The following is a 15,393-nucleotide window of genomic DNA, read 5'->3' as shown; positions in this document are numbered from 1 at the left end:
GATTAGCAGAACACTAGATGAAGGACAACCATGTGAACAAGCTGGATTCCGAAAAGGATTCAGTACCATCGACCATATCCACACAATTACTAAGCTCATTGAGGTTTCTCAGGGGTTCAAGATGCCGCTCTGTCTAACATTCATTGATTTAAAGAAGGCCTTTGATTCTGTTGAGACGGAAGCGGTCATGGAAGCACTAGCCAATCAGGGCGTACAAACTCAATACATCAGGATCCTTCGTGAGCTCTATTGTGGATTCACTACCAAGATCTCACCATTCTACAAAGAAGTAATCATCCATATCAAGAGAGGGGTTCGGCAGGGTGATACCATTTCACCAAAACTCTTCAGTGCCACCCTTGAGAACATCATGCGATGACTGGAATGGGAAAGCATCGGAGTGAAGATAGATGGTCGTCAACTACACCACCTCCGCTTTGCTGATGACATCGTTCTAATAACACCAAACATCAGCCAAGCAGCACAAATGCTGAACGACTTTGACCGTGAATGTGGAAAGGTCAGACTACAGCTGAATCTTACGAGGACAATGTTTATGAGAAACAGCCTTGTTCCTGACGCTCTATTCGCTCTCAACGGAACCACCATCTCCGAATGCAACAGTTATATATACCTAGGTTGAGAAATCAACATGATGAATGACCTGGCACCTGAGTTGCACAGGAGGAAGAGAGCAGCTTAGAATGCCTTCAAGAGCATTGAAGAAATAACTAAAAGGACAAAGAACCTCCAGCTACGAGCACATCTCTTTGATTCCACTGTTCTTCCTGCATTAACATATGCCTGGACCCTACGAAAACGGGATGAGAACGCATTCGGGTATCTCAAAGAGGAATCGAAAGAACTATGCTTGGAATATCACGATTCACTCAAATGAGAGATAGAATCCGGAGTTCTGATCTTCGTCAACGCTCAAGAATCAGGGACGCTGTCTCATTTGCCAAGACATCAAAAATCAGATGGGCTGGACACGTAATGAGGTTTACAGACAACCACTGGACTAGAGCCATTACTGATTGGATTCCACGGGACATCAAAAGATCACGTGGATGCCCACCTACAAGATGGTCAGACTTCTTCGTCAAGACCCTAAATGATCGGTTTGAGGCTCTGCATGTTCCTGAAACGAACAGATACCATTGGGCTACGCTAGCACGCAACCAAGATGAATGGAGACGTTACTGGCACCCGCTCGAATAAATCGATGAATAACGGGGATTAAGTGATTAAGTGATTAAGTGACATTAGTGTATTCTGAAAGGGTCAATAATCCCCTAAGCATTTTTAATTGTAACAACTAATAATTATAAATTCAATTGTTTTACATAATAAAAATGTTTCTCTAATTCTCCTCCCACTCTTTTTATTACTTATCATGAAAACATTTTTTATTTTTTGTATGTTTGTATGTTTTATCGTATGTTTACTGATATGTATGTATATATGTATAGTACTGAATCATTGCAAATTACAAAGTTATTAATGATTTAATTTCAGTCATACAATGTTTCAGCACCAAATATCCCCAGTTTCCCTCCAGCCTCACAGCCTGCCTCTAAGGCAGCCACTTAATAACTCTTTGTATCACTCTGTTCTCTTCCAAAGTAAACACTTCCCTCCAACAGGGTCTTAGTTTATTCTCTGACCTATTCTCACTATTTCTCTGCCCCCACACCTAATAAGCAAGCTTCCTATTGAAAATCAGATCTCATGCTCTTTGTTTCTACTGCCTTTGGGCATTGTTCATAGATTTCCTTGAGCAGGCACCAGTAACATCTCCATTCCTCCTAGCCCTGAGATTTTAGCAATTGCCACATTGGAGGCTCTTTCAGGGTCAGAGGAATGATATCCATCATTGTTACTGGGTTTTGGGATATCGGATATGCCACAGGGAACTTGCCAGACTCTGCCATGCGGGCAGGATACTCTCTGTAGCCTGCAGGGTTCTCTGAGAGCGAGAACTAGACAGTAAGAGTTTTCTGGAAGCTTGGTTTTATAGTCTGTGGATCTTGGCCGTTGATACAATTACACGGTGCTGGGAGCAGCTGGTGGGTATAAATGTCTAACTACCGAAAGATGGGGGATCTGGGTGGAGGAGGCCCAGTCCCGATCAGAGCAGGCTTGGAGATTTCAGCCCCGGGTTCCTCACACCTGGGTTCCTCTGCCAGTACCTTCATGCATGAAAACATGTGGAGAGTGCTCTTAAGCATGACTGTGGCTGAATTTCAGAGGTCTTCAGCTACCAGAGCTCTGCTCAGAGTGGGGAGGGAAACTCAACCTGACCCCTTCAAGGGGCCCCAGTGAGGACATCCAGGTGTGGGGGCAGGAGATTCTGCCTCCCCTACTATATTTTCTTATATTCTGCATATGAGTGTGATCATTCTGTGTTTGTCTCTCTCCCTCTAACTTTACTCAACATAATACTCTCAAGATCCATCCACATAACAGCAATTGCATGCCTTCATTTTTTTGTTTTATTCCATTGTGTATATGTACCATGGTTTCTTTATCCAGTTACCTGTTCTTGGGCACTTGGGTTGTTCCCAGATTCTTACTAGTATGAATAGTGTTACAATGAATATAGAAGTACAGATGTCTTTTATGCATTGTGTTTTATTGGTCCTTCTAACTCAAGGTATTAAAACCATCAGTTACATATCTCACTCACTATTTATAAACACTTTTAAACTGATTTTATCATAATTTATCTTCATTTAAAATGAATAATAATAAATGGCAAAAATTATTTATTCATTCATTTATTTTGTCCACCCTCATGAAGAACTTCCAGGTTTCTTATACTGTCTGGTGTGCTGTTTAAACAAAGATGAATAAGCTAATAGGAAGAGAATGGTGGAAATATTTCTTCAGTAAAGAAATAAAACACAACGACATGGAGGGGACTCTCTTTAAGTTTTCTGATACTAATTTGACACTTTGTTCTTTTGAAGGTTGGTAATCACTACTAGTATATATCTTTAATTGAGTTACTATAATAACTATAAATCATTTCAATTAACTTTAACTTTTATTGTGGCAGATATAATTAGCAATACATATGTGACTATTTCTGCCTTTTATAATGAGCTTTCATAGTAATCACTATTGGAACTACAGTATTAGATATAATTACTAAGTAATATACTAGAACATGGAATTACTTTATAATTATATGATATTTTCCTAAGCATATCGCATGTAGTTACTATGGAAGTAAAGCACAAGAGTGACATTTAGCAGTCCAGTGCATAATTTATGAAACCTTTCTAGTAAATGTGAGTTAGCATCCATAAACTTTGGGAATTTTAGATTTCTAAATAAAGGCAATCACCCAGATTCTTTATGAATACACCTGTCCTAAAATCCTATCCCAATGGGAGAAATGGTCTAAAGATATAAATCATTTGCTTTTTGGAGTCCAGAAACAAAACAGATGGCATTGATTTTCTATATTGAAAAGTAAGTGCATGGTGAAGATGCTCAAATGAGATTTTGAAAAAGACTTATATCTTGGTTTCACAAATATTTTATTTTGGTAGGGTGGCTAATTCTTTTTATAAGCAGCTTCATTGTGTCTTTATTTTTTATCTTTTATTTGTTTTAATGCAGGCAAGAGCCACAACTGTTGATACAATTCTAGAGTTGAAATTGATTAGAAAACAAAGCTCCAATATTAAAATCAGTACATATAAAAATCAATTTTTATGTGAAAACTGTTATGTCTGATTATGGGTTTGTTAAGCTGTTTGTTGCAAGTTGAGCCTTCTGTGTTACTGTTTTTGTTTAGTTGGCTTATATGTTTTACTCCCATCTAATTTTATAAACTCCTACTGAAATTTCAATATTGAGGAATTTGGAGGTGTTCAGAGACTTTGGGATCCTTGGTATGGACCAATGAGTTGACACGGTGGCAGCTGTAGGAGATGAGAATGGATGCCAAGGTTTTCAGAAGTACTGGGGGTTGGGATGTGCTGCACAGCAAACTCACAGAAGACTCCCGAGTTCTAGCCTTGGTACCAAGAAACCTGGAATTATGTGCACTTTGTCATTGCTGCAGAGAGGATTTCTTAATTAGTGGAGTTGACCCCCTTGACATGGCTGAAGCAGTGGGGTATGGGGATAACTTCTGGGGCTTCTGCAAGGTGAACACTCTGCCCAACCAGCTCCAGAGAGCATCCTGGAGTTTAGCAGCTGGGGCAGGTATTTCCATGAATTTTAGCTGCTTGGCATGCATCTCCTCGGAGATTAAGTTGGGAATCAGTAGAGCAGGACCAGTGAGTGAGTCAACAAGACGGTGGCTGTGGGAGGTAGATCATATGTTTTTTAAAATAAGTTTTCAGCTAATAAAATGTATCTTAAAATAAATAAAACTTCTTGAAAGAAACTTTAAAATTACTGGGGGAATACTGTTTACTTAAAGTTTTGATTTATTACTTAACAAACAATTTCCAAATATTTTAATAATTTATAAAGTGGTAAAATATTAAGCAGATCATAATCCTTCATTTTTAGTGGCATTAGAAAGCTGAAATCATTTAATAAGGTATATTAATTTCCTGTGGCCAGAGTAACAAACTGACACTGAATTGGTGACTTAAAACAACAGAAAATATTTTTTCACAGTTCTGTAACCAAAAGTGAAATATGGCATTGGCAAGATTGATTCCCTTGTGGAGGATACGAAGTAGAAACACCACAATGTCGGTGCTTTCTACTGGCTTCCAGCAATCCTTCCTGTTTCTGGACTTCTAGATGCATTCTTCCAATCTCTGTTTCTGTCTCCACAGGATCTTCTTCCCTTCCTGGGACTGCTTTTATATGCCTCCTGTATAGACAGCATCACTAATTGTGGAGTCCATTCTAAACTGGATTAGTTTCTTCTCAAGGTACACAGCTTAGTACCATCTGTGAAAACTCTAGCACAAGTTAAATAGCAGCCTTCACATTCTTATTGGGGAAACATTGAACTCACTAAATAAAGTTTTAATGTATCTAAAACAATTCAAAAGGAGTCAGAGAAAGCCGCTCTTAGATGGGCCTGATGACAAATAAACAGAGTTCTTAGACCTATAAATTATCTCAGGAGGTGATTTAGGAATCCTTCAGCCACTCAACTTGTAGGATATTATTACGGAAAAATAACAACTAATGTCAGGGAAATCAAATTATTTGATAAGTACCATCACACAGAAACAAAAGAGAGCTCTAGTGTGAACCTCTAGGCTTCTACAGAGTGCTTTTCCACATCTCTACCTCTTTCAATGGAGAAAAGGACTTAGAGCTTCCTTCAGGATGGATCAAAGAGAAGAGAGGAGAAGAAAACAGGGATTGTAGTAGAAGAAGGAAAATTAACTATATTGATGGAATTCCTTGCTTTGGTGACTTCTACATCTCAGTGAGGTTATAAATATTACACTGTTTCATCCCTCAGCTATATCTTTACCTGTGTTCATCTGATCATCGCCTATTTAACCCTAAGAACAACATTAAATGAGTATTTTTGAGTTGTAATGAATAAAATTGATTCAATTATAGGTGAAGACCTCAGAACCCTATTGAGATTAGATTGATGCATGCACAATTTATGCATTAAGGGATTTGTTTTAGAAATATGTATCTCAGTTTCAGAGTTCAGCAGCATTGATTAACTGAACATTCAGAAATATGCTTACACACAAAAACAGATCAAGGACATGTCATGTTAACCACTATTTTTGAGCAGAAAAATATTGTTACCTTACAACTTCTCTGGTCTTTAATGCATATACAGAATGTCATGCTGTAACTGGAAGGAAGACATAAATAATATATAAACCAATAGATATGGCCATGTTCTGATAAAATTTTATTTTAAAAATACTATGAGAATGATTTTCCTATAGATTATAGTTTTCTGATTTTTGGTTTAAACCAATGGTTTAATAATTTTAACAGTAGTATTTTAGTTGATTTTCGTTCCTCCCTTTTGCAATTTTTTTTGAAGATGACATTGATATGCACTTTCACATACAGTAGGGGGAGAAAATAGAAGGAAAACAGAATGAATAAGGAGGAAGGCAGAGAGGGAGGGAGTAGGTAGAAGGGGAGAGAGAAGGGTATGAGAAGCGGAGAAAGAAGAAGTAGAAGACAAAGAGAACAAGGAAGCTAGAAGAGCAGAAAAAGGAGTTGGAAATCTACTTTTTATTATTTATCATTAATATATGCTATTATAGAATTTCAATTGCATACCTTAACACTTGTATTTGTGTATGTTTCATCATACCTACCACCAAATGTCCAGTGCCATTCCATCACCAAAAGACCCCTTTATTTATTTCCCCCAGCTACCCACCATATTTTTTCACCAAATCAAGGAGTAGTTAGTTTTGTTACTTATTGTCATTTTATGTAGCTACGGTCTACATGTGAGTGATCTGATAATCATCTATTTTTCTTAGTCATTTCTTTTAGGTGGGCTAGAGCGATAGCACAGTTGTAGGGCGTTTGCCTTGCACGCAGCCAACATGGCCAACTCGAGTTTAATTCCTCCGCCCCTCTTGGAGAGCCCCGCAAGCTACCAAGAGTATCTCACCCGAACGGCAAAGCCTGGCAAGCTACTTGTGACGTATTCGATATGCCAAACACAGTAACAACAAAGTCTCATACTGGAGATGTTACTGGGCCCGCTCAAGAAAATTGGTGAACAATGGGAGGACAGTGACAGTGACAGTTTCTTTTAGTTACTTTAATTTCCACACATTGTTTCCCAAGTATTTCCAACATTTTGTGTTTTTTCTTTGAAATGCATATCAAACTTTTTATTAATAGCATATACAAACAGAACAATAGCAAAACTCCCAGATAGTAAAGGGAAGAGGTTTTCTGAGTGGAATACTAAGGACAATTGCCCCCTGCACTATGATTTCCAAAATTGTTAAAGATATTTTTTCATGCATACCATGTTCTAACACCTTCCCTTCATCACAGTATCTTCTTCCCTCCGTTATTGTCTCAGCGTGGTTAGTCGACATTTTAAAAGTCTTCCTTATGCTGTGTGTTCTGAAGCTGTTATCTGCTTGCACAATTTTTTAATTTTAGTAAATGGTACCTCTAGTGTGTTAGTCAGTAGTATTTAAATGATTGGTTTTCCCTTCCTTTACTGTGCATAGATGGTCTTTGTGGCTGTGCATATTATTTCCCCTATGACCTTTGTTCGAGGAATTGCCTATTACTCAGATATTTTTTTCAGGCCCTGACTTGCTCTCTTGTCTCCAGTGTCTTCCTGTCTATTGGCATTTCTTATAAACCATAGATAGAGTCACTTTTTACAACCTATCTTAGAAGCACTCAATAAGTAAGGAGTAATTAATGTTAAAGATGTGAATGCTAGAGAAATATAAGACGCAGGATTCATGACACCAGGGAATGAAATGAAAAAGTAGACATTTAATAACTTTATAAAGTATTCAAGACTTCACAAAGTCTTACTAAAGCCAAATCCAAGTCAATTGAGCAAACAAGCACTGGGAAGATGAGTCAAGTATTTTAAAGGGTTTGCTTCAGAGCAGACCACTGCTTTTGAGTCTTAGCTCCATAAGCGCTAGTTATATGCTTTATTTGAATTACTTACCTTTTCCTTGTTGTTAATAGGGATAGTAAAAATACTTGCCTCATAGAATTATTATAAGAATAAATCACTTTCAGACACATTCTAACACGTAGTAAATGCCAGTATATTTTATCATGATCCTGGTCATGATTAGGATATGTCTCTCACAAAACCAGTTATCCTACTAATGCTAAATATTTATTAAATTTTTTTTAATAAAAAGACATTGTCCTAGGTGTGGGAAATATAGTGAAAGAATAAAAAAAAAGCGGACAAGCCATATTTCTTTCCTATTAATCATTCAAGAAATAGTCACCAAACACTTTCTTGTTGTTTTGGGCCACACCTGCAGGCTACTTCTAGCTCTGCTCAGAAATCAGCCTAGCAATGCTCGTGTATCATATGGCATGCAAGGATGAAACCCAAATCAGCCATACAGAAAGCAAGTGTCTTGCCCACTGCACCATTTCTCTGGTCCCCACAACAAGTACATTTAATGTGCCAGATACTTCCCAACTTTTTGATAACCATTTGGACTAAAAAAGTCCCTACTCTCATAAACTGATACTTAGTCATTTAGCTATACTCTCTATTTAACATTACATATTCCTTGCTATCAGTACAGTATCTTAATCAGTTCATTATCTAAATGCCTACAAAAGAATTTTTCACCTAGATCAATTTATATTTATAAACTATAATGCAAACTATATAAAAATATATAAATTCACATATATTTTGTATAAATATATATATTTTTTGCTACCCTATTTCCCACCCTCAAGTGACATTTTCTTTTTTCTTTTTCTTTTTTTTTTTAAATTTTATTGAATCACCGTGAGATAGTTATAAGCTTTCATGTTTGGGTTACAATCACAAAATGATCAAACACCCATCCCTCCACCAGTGCACATTCCCCACCACCAATATCCCCCGTATACCACCCCTTTCCCACCCTTCCTCTGCTTCCATGGCAGACATGATTCCCCATAATCGCTCTCTACTTTTGGGCATTATGGTTTGCAATACAGACACTGAGAAGTTATCATGTTTGGTTCTTTATCTGCTTTCTACACACAACTCCCATCCCGAACGAATCCTCCAGCCATCTTTTTCTTAGATCCCTTCTCTATTCCAGCTGCCTTCTCCCCTTTGCTCATGAGGCAGGCTTCCAATTATGGAGCAATCAATCTGTCCCGTGTATCTACTGTCCCTAGGTGTCAGCCTCATGTTATGTTGTTTAACTCCACAAATGAGTGCAGTCCTTCTATGTCTGTCCCTTTCTTTTTTATATATATAATTTATTTATTTATTGAATCACTGTGGGAAAAGTTACAAAGCTTTCAGGTTTAGGTCTCGGTCATGCAAATATCAAACACAATTCCCTTTACCAATTCTTATTTTTCACCACGAAAAACCCCAATAAACCCCCACCCCCACCCCCCCAATGCCTGTGAGGCAGATGAATTCTAGTTAACACTCTATCTACTTTGACTAGATTCATTGTTTCGATAAAAGATGCACCATTATTATTTAGAGTTTAACCACCCCCCAAATCAGGTAAAGGTAAGGTAAAGGCCCTCCCGTTGATCGTCGATTTGCTCGAGCGGGCCCAGTAACGTCTCCATTGGAGACTTTGTTGTTACTGTGTCTGGCATATCGAATACTCTTGGTAGCTTGCCGGGCTCTCCGAGAGGGGCGGAGGAATCGAACTCGGGTCGGCCATGTTGGCCGCGTGTAAGGCAAATGCCCTACCCGCTGTGCTATCGCTCCAGCCCCCAAATCAGACATGCTGAAAAAGCATTGTGAAATGATTTGCTTTCTACAGCTGGGTTCAAGAATTAAATGATGTCGTGGCCGCGCTGTTTTGGATTTCTGCTATTTTACTTATTAACCCTGGAAGTATTTCTACTGAGAGTCAGATAATTAAGAGATTGGTTTCTGTGCTCTGGAGTCATGGCTGTGCCAGAGAGCCACTCGTGGGGGGCAACTGGTGACCTTGGTAGGGCGTGAAGGACAGGCCGGAACGACCCCTGCCCACGAGGTTTTATTGGCCCATCACCCCCGGCTCATACCTGCTCTCCACAAGGCTCCCATGTGGCCGCCATCTTTCTTTCCAGAGCGGGGAGGGTGGAAGAGAGCAACACCCTTTCCCCTCCGGGCAGGCATGGTGGCGTGGATTAACGCATTGTCCGTTCATTTTTCTGCTCCAAGCTGCTGGGTCCTGCATTAAGTCTTTGTGCTTCTGGGGCCGTGGCCATGCCAGAGAGCCACTCGTGGGGGGCAACTGGTGACCTCGGTAGGGCGTGAAGGACGGGCCGGAACGTCCCCCTGCCCATGAGGTTCTAGTCGCCCCATCACCCCTGGCTCATACCTGCTCTCCACAAGGCTCCCATGCGGCCACCATCTTTCTTTCCAGAGAGCTGTCCCTTTCTTTCTGACTCATTTCACTTAGCATGATACTCTCCATGTCTATGCATTTTTAAGCAAAGTTCATGACTTCATCTCTCCTGACAGCTGCATAGTATTCCATTGTGTAAATGTACCAAAGTTTCTTTAACCAGTCATTTGTACTAGGCCACTTGGGTTGTTTCCAGATTTTGGCTATTGTGAACAGTGCTGCAATGAACATATAGGTACAGATGTCATTTCTACTCTCCTATTTTGCATCCTTGGGATATATTCCCAGAAGTGGTATTGTGGATTCATAAGCTCAATTTCTAGTTTTTGAAGGACTGTCCATATTGTTTTCCAGAAAGACTGGAATAGTGGGCAGTCCTACCAACAGTGAAGAGTGTCCTTTTTTCCCCACATCCATGCCAACACTGGTTGCTTTTGTTCTTTTGAATATGTGCCCTTCTCTCTTTGAGGTCTTCCTTTATCACGTCTCTGCACTGCTTTGTGAGCTCGGACATTTGCTTGTGGTTGCCTGAGGCATATGCCAAACCACATTGGTGAATAAGCTCAAGAGTTTTCAAAGACAGGCATTTTTTTGTGGCTATCTCTCTCTTGGCGTTCCTCGCAAATCATGGAGGTGCTGAACCAGTCGGTCGTATTGCTCATCAATGTTTTCAACAATGGCATCTTCCCATGTTGCTGCAATAGTGCCCAAGAACTCCCAGTTGGTGGTCGATCTGGGAGTTCTCTTCTTAAACTTTGCAGCCCTTTCTCCCTGCTCTGTGCAGTACAATTTTGCACGAAGGAGACGGTGGTCCGATCCCGTTTGGAATTTTGGGACAACTGCGACATTGGTCAGACAAAACTGTCGATTGAATATGATGTGGTCTATTTCACTGTGAACCGTCCACTGGGAGGATCCCATGTCCAACGTTTAGATTCGGCATTCTGGAACAGTGAGTTGCCATGAATGGTCTTGGTCGACATGATGAACTCAGACAGCCTCTCACATTGTTCGTTCCATTCTAGGCTATGGGTCCTGATGTGGAGTTCTTTGGCTTATCTTCTCGGTCCTGTCTTGGCATTAAAATCACCGACAATGATCTTGTAGAAGGTGTGGTCTTCTTTATAGAACTTCTCCAGCTCCATGTAGAACTTCTCAATTTCTCCTTCATCATAATTGGATGTTGGTGCATAAACAACAAATATAGAAACTGCTGGCAGTGAAGCACATCTATTCAAGTGTAAACATCCAATTTGGGTTGTTAGGCATTCAAACTTGGCTCATGGCCAAGTTCATGATGACAAGGACATCAATGCCTCCGACACCTCTTTTATTGCATGCACATCTCTTTGATTCCACTGTTCTTCCTGCATTAACAAATGCCTCAGAGACCTATGCCCTACACAAACAGGATGAGAATGCTATTTGGGTAGAAAGAGGTATCCTTGGAGTATCACGTTTCACTCAAATGAGAGAATGAATCCGGAGTTCTGACCTCTATCGAAGATCAAGAGTCAGGAAGCTGTCTCATTTGCCAAGGTATAAAAAATCAGATCCGCTGGACACGTAATGAGATTTGGAGATGACCACTGGACTGGAGCCGTTACCAACTGGATTCCACGGGATATCAAAAGACCGCGTGGCCACCCACCTACCACATGGTCAGACTTCTTCATCAAGATCCTGAATGATCAGTTTGAGGCTCGTTGTGTTCCTAGAAAGAACAGATGCCATTGCGCTACACTAGCACGTGACAGGGACAATTGGAGACATTACTGGCACCCGCTCGAGCAAATCGATGATCAATGGGAAGTCAAGTGATCAAGTGAATATGTGCCAGTCTCTGTGGTGTGAGATGATATCTCATTGTTGTTTTGATTTACATCTCCCTGATGGCTAGCGATGTGGAGCATTTTTTCATGTACCTTTTGGCCATTTGAATTTCTTTTTTGAGGAAGCTTCTGTTCATTTCTTCTCCCCATTTTTGATGGGGTTGAAGGTTTTTTTCTTGTACAATTCTGCTAGTGTCTTGTATATCCTGGATATTAATCTCCTATCAGATGGATATTGGGTAAATATTCTTTCCCATTCTGTGGGCTCTTTCTGTATTTTGGTCACTGTTTCTTTTGAAGCGCAGAAGCTTCTTAGTTTGATGTAGTCCCATTTGTTTATGTTTGCTTCCACTTGCATGGTCAGTGCTGTTACATCCTTAAAGATGTTTTTAGCTTCAATGTCGTGGAGAGTTCTGCCTACATTTTCCTCTATGTATCTTATGGATTCATGTCTGATATTGAGATCTTTAACCCACTTTGATCTGACTTTTGTGCCTGGAATTAGACAAAGGTCAAAGTTCAATTTTTTGCAAGAAGCTTTCCAGTTTTCCCAGAAGACTGGGCTTTCCTTATTGAAGGGGCTTTCCTTGTTCCACTTCACATTTCTTGCTCCTTTGTCAAAGATTAAGTGGTCATATATTTGGGGGTTGTGAAAGAGTATTCAATTCTGTTCCATTGGTCTGCAGATCTGTTTCTAGCCCAGTACCATGCTGCCTTAATTACAACTGTTTTGTAGTACAGTTTGAAGTTGGGGAGGGTGATGCCACCCATCTTCTTTTTCCCTAGGATTGTTTTAGCTATTCATGGGGAGGTTATTGTTCCATATGAATTACAGGAGTGTTTTGTCTATTTCTTTGAAAAATGTTATGAGTACCCGATAGGGACCACATTGAATTTCTATACTGTTTTGGGAAATATTGCCATTTTGATAATGTTAATACTCCCTATCCATGAGCAGGGGATGTGTCTTTATTTCCTAGTGTCCTCTTTTATTTCTTGAAGTAGTGTTTTGTAGTTTTCCTTGTATAGTTCCTTCTCCTCTTTGGTTAAGCTGATTCCGAGGTACTTGATTTTCTGAGGTACTATTATGAACAGGATTTTTTTTAATATCTCTTTCTTCTCTTTCATTATTTGTATATAAGAAAGCCATGCACTTTTGGGTGTTGATTTTGTAGCCTGCCACTTTACTAAACTGACCTATTGTTTCTAGGAGCTTTTCTGTAGAATCTTTTGGGTTTTCTAAGTATAGTATCCTATCGTCTGCAAATAGTGATAGTTTGACCTCTTCCTTTCCTATCTGTATTCCTTGATACTTTTCTCTTGCCTAACTGCAGTGCCCAGTACTATATTGAATAGGAGTGATGAGAGTGGGCAATCTTGTCTTGTGCCTGATCTTAAAGGGAAGGCTTTTAGTTTTTCCCCATTGAGAATGATACTTGCTGTGGGTTTGTGGTAGATGGCTTTGACTATATTGAGGAAAGTTTCTTCAATGCCTATTTTGCTGAAAATTTTCATCATAAATGCTTTCTCTGTGTCTACTGATATGATTATATGGTTTTTATCTTTTCTTTTATTGATATAATGGATTATGTTGATTGATTTCCAAATGTTAAACCACGCTTGCATCCCTGGGATGAATCCTACTTGGTTATGGTGTATGATTTTTCTGATGAGTTGTTGGATTCTACTTGCTAATAGTCTGTTGAGGATCTCTGCATCTGTGTTCATCAGGGATATTGGCCTGTAATTCTCTTTGTTTGTGGTATCTCTGTCTGCTTTTGTTATCAGGGTGACATTTGCTTTATAGAAACTGTTCAAAAGTGTTTTTGATATTTCAATTTTGTGGAAAAGCTTAAAGAGGATTGGGAGTAAGTTGTCTTTAAAGATTTGGAAGAATTCACTAGTGAATCCACCTGGGCCAGGACTTTTGTGCTTGGAGAGAGTTTTTATTGCCGTTTCTATTTCCTTGATGGTGATAGGTCTGTTTAGAATTCCAGGTCTTCTTGGTTCAGCCTTGGGAGTCTATAGGAATGTAGGAATTTATCCATTTCCTCAAGGTTTTCATGTTCCATGGCATAAAGCTTCTCAAAGTACTCCCTGAGGATCCTTTGTATTTTTGTATTTTCTGTTGTAATGACCCCCTTTTCGTTTCTGATTCGGTTTATTAGGGTTTTCTCTCTCCCTTTCTTTGTGAGTTTTTCTAGAGGCTTATTGATCTTGTTTATTTTCTCGAAGAACCAGCTCTTGGTTTCATTGATCTTTTGGATTGTTTTTTGGGTTTACATCCCATTAATCTCTGCTCTGAGTCTTATTATTTCCTTCCGCCTTTTCAGATTGTGATCCTTTTGTTTGTCATTCTCCAAGCTCTTAAACTGTGAGGTTAGGTTACTTATGTGGGCTCTTTCCTCCTTCCTGAGGAATTCTTGCAGAGCTATAAACTTTCCTCTTAACACAGCTTTTGCTGTGTCTCATAAGTTTTGGTTACTCATGTCCTCATTTTCCAGGATTCTTTTGATTTCCTCTTTGATTTCCTTTGTAAGCCACTCATTGTCCAAAAGTGAATTGTTTAATTTCCAGGTGTTTGATTTAGTTTTCTGTTTGTGCATGTGATTTACTTCTAATTTTAATGCATTGTAGTCTGAGAAGATTGTTGATACAATCTCTATCTTCTTAATTTTATGGAGGTATGCTTTGTGGCTCAGCATGTGGTCTATTTTGGAGACTGTTCCATGCACACTTGAGAAGAATGTGTATTCAGCTTTTTGAGGATGGAAGTTTCCTTATATCTACTAAGTCCTTTTTCTCCATTTTTTCCCTCAGATCAAGTATGTCTTGTGGTGACTTTATATTTTTAAAGTTAGCAAATGGAGGAACAGATGAGAGAATGAAATGACTATCTACATTCCCTAGGTAAAAATAAGGTAAAGGTAAAGGTAAAGGCCCTCCCGTTGATCGTTGATTTGCTCAAGCAGGCCCAGTAACGTCTCCATTGGAGACTTTGTTGTTACTGTGTCTGGCATATCGAATACTCTCGGTAGCTTGCTGGGCTCTCCGAGAGGGGCTGAGGAATCGAACTCCGGTCGGCCATGTTGGCCGCTTGTAAGGCGAACGCCCTACCAGCTGTGCTATCGCTCCAGTCCAAAAGCAAAGTGCGCCGCCCGGGAAACGAACCCGGGTCGCAAGAATGGGAATCTTGCATGATACCACTACACCAGCGGCGCATAGGTTAGCATAAATTGTATAAAGTAAAAATCACCCATCTTTATTAAAAACACATCACATAACTTTCTATGGATCATTCTGGTGAACCTTAACATTTATCTTACTTTGAAATTCTGAGTTGTTTTTTTTTCAGTGTGCATGGCAGCGAGGGGAGGAAATTTTCGAAGAAACAAAGTTCAAGAGGAATATATTAAACAGAAAATAAGAATTCTTTGCAGGATTTTCAAATTGCTTGTTGCTTTGACTAAATTGTACTGGTAGCACTGTCCTCCTATAGTTCATCAATTTGCTCGAGCAGACCCAGTAACGTCTCCATTGTGAGACTTGTT

General features: G+C 39.5%; 1 non-coding gene across 1 annotated transcript; it reads right to left on the bottom strand.

Moving 5' to 3' along the window:
• Positions 1-14,992: 14,992 nt before the first annotated feature.
• Positions 14,993-15,063, bottom strand: TRNAG-CCC (transfer RNA glycine (anticodon CCC)). Its single transcript has one exon. It is a non-coding gene; the product is annotated as a tRNA-Gly (tRNA).
• Positions 15,064-15,393: the final 330 nt, after the last annotated feature.

This window comes from Sorex fumeus, unplaced genomic scaffold (assembly GCF_029834395.1).
Source record: "Sorex fumeus unplaced genomic scaffold, SorFum_2.1 ptg000006l, whole genome shotgun sequence".
Taxonomy (NCBI): Eukaryota; Metazoa; Chordata; class Mammalia; order Eulipotyphla; family Soricidae; genus Sorex; species Sorex fumeus.
This window is presented reverse-complemented; position numbering and strand designations above follow the sequence as displayed.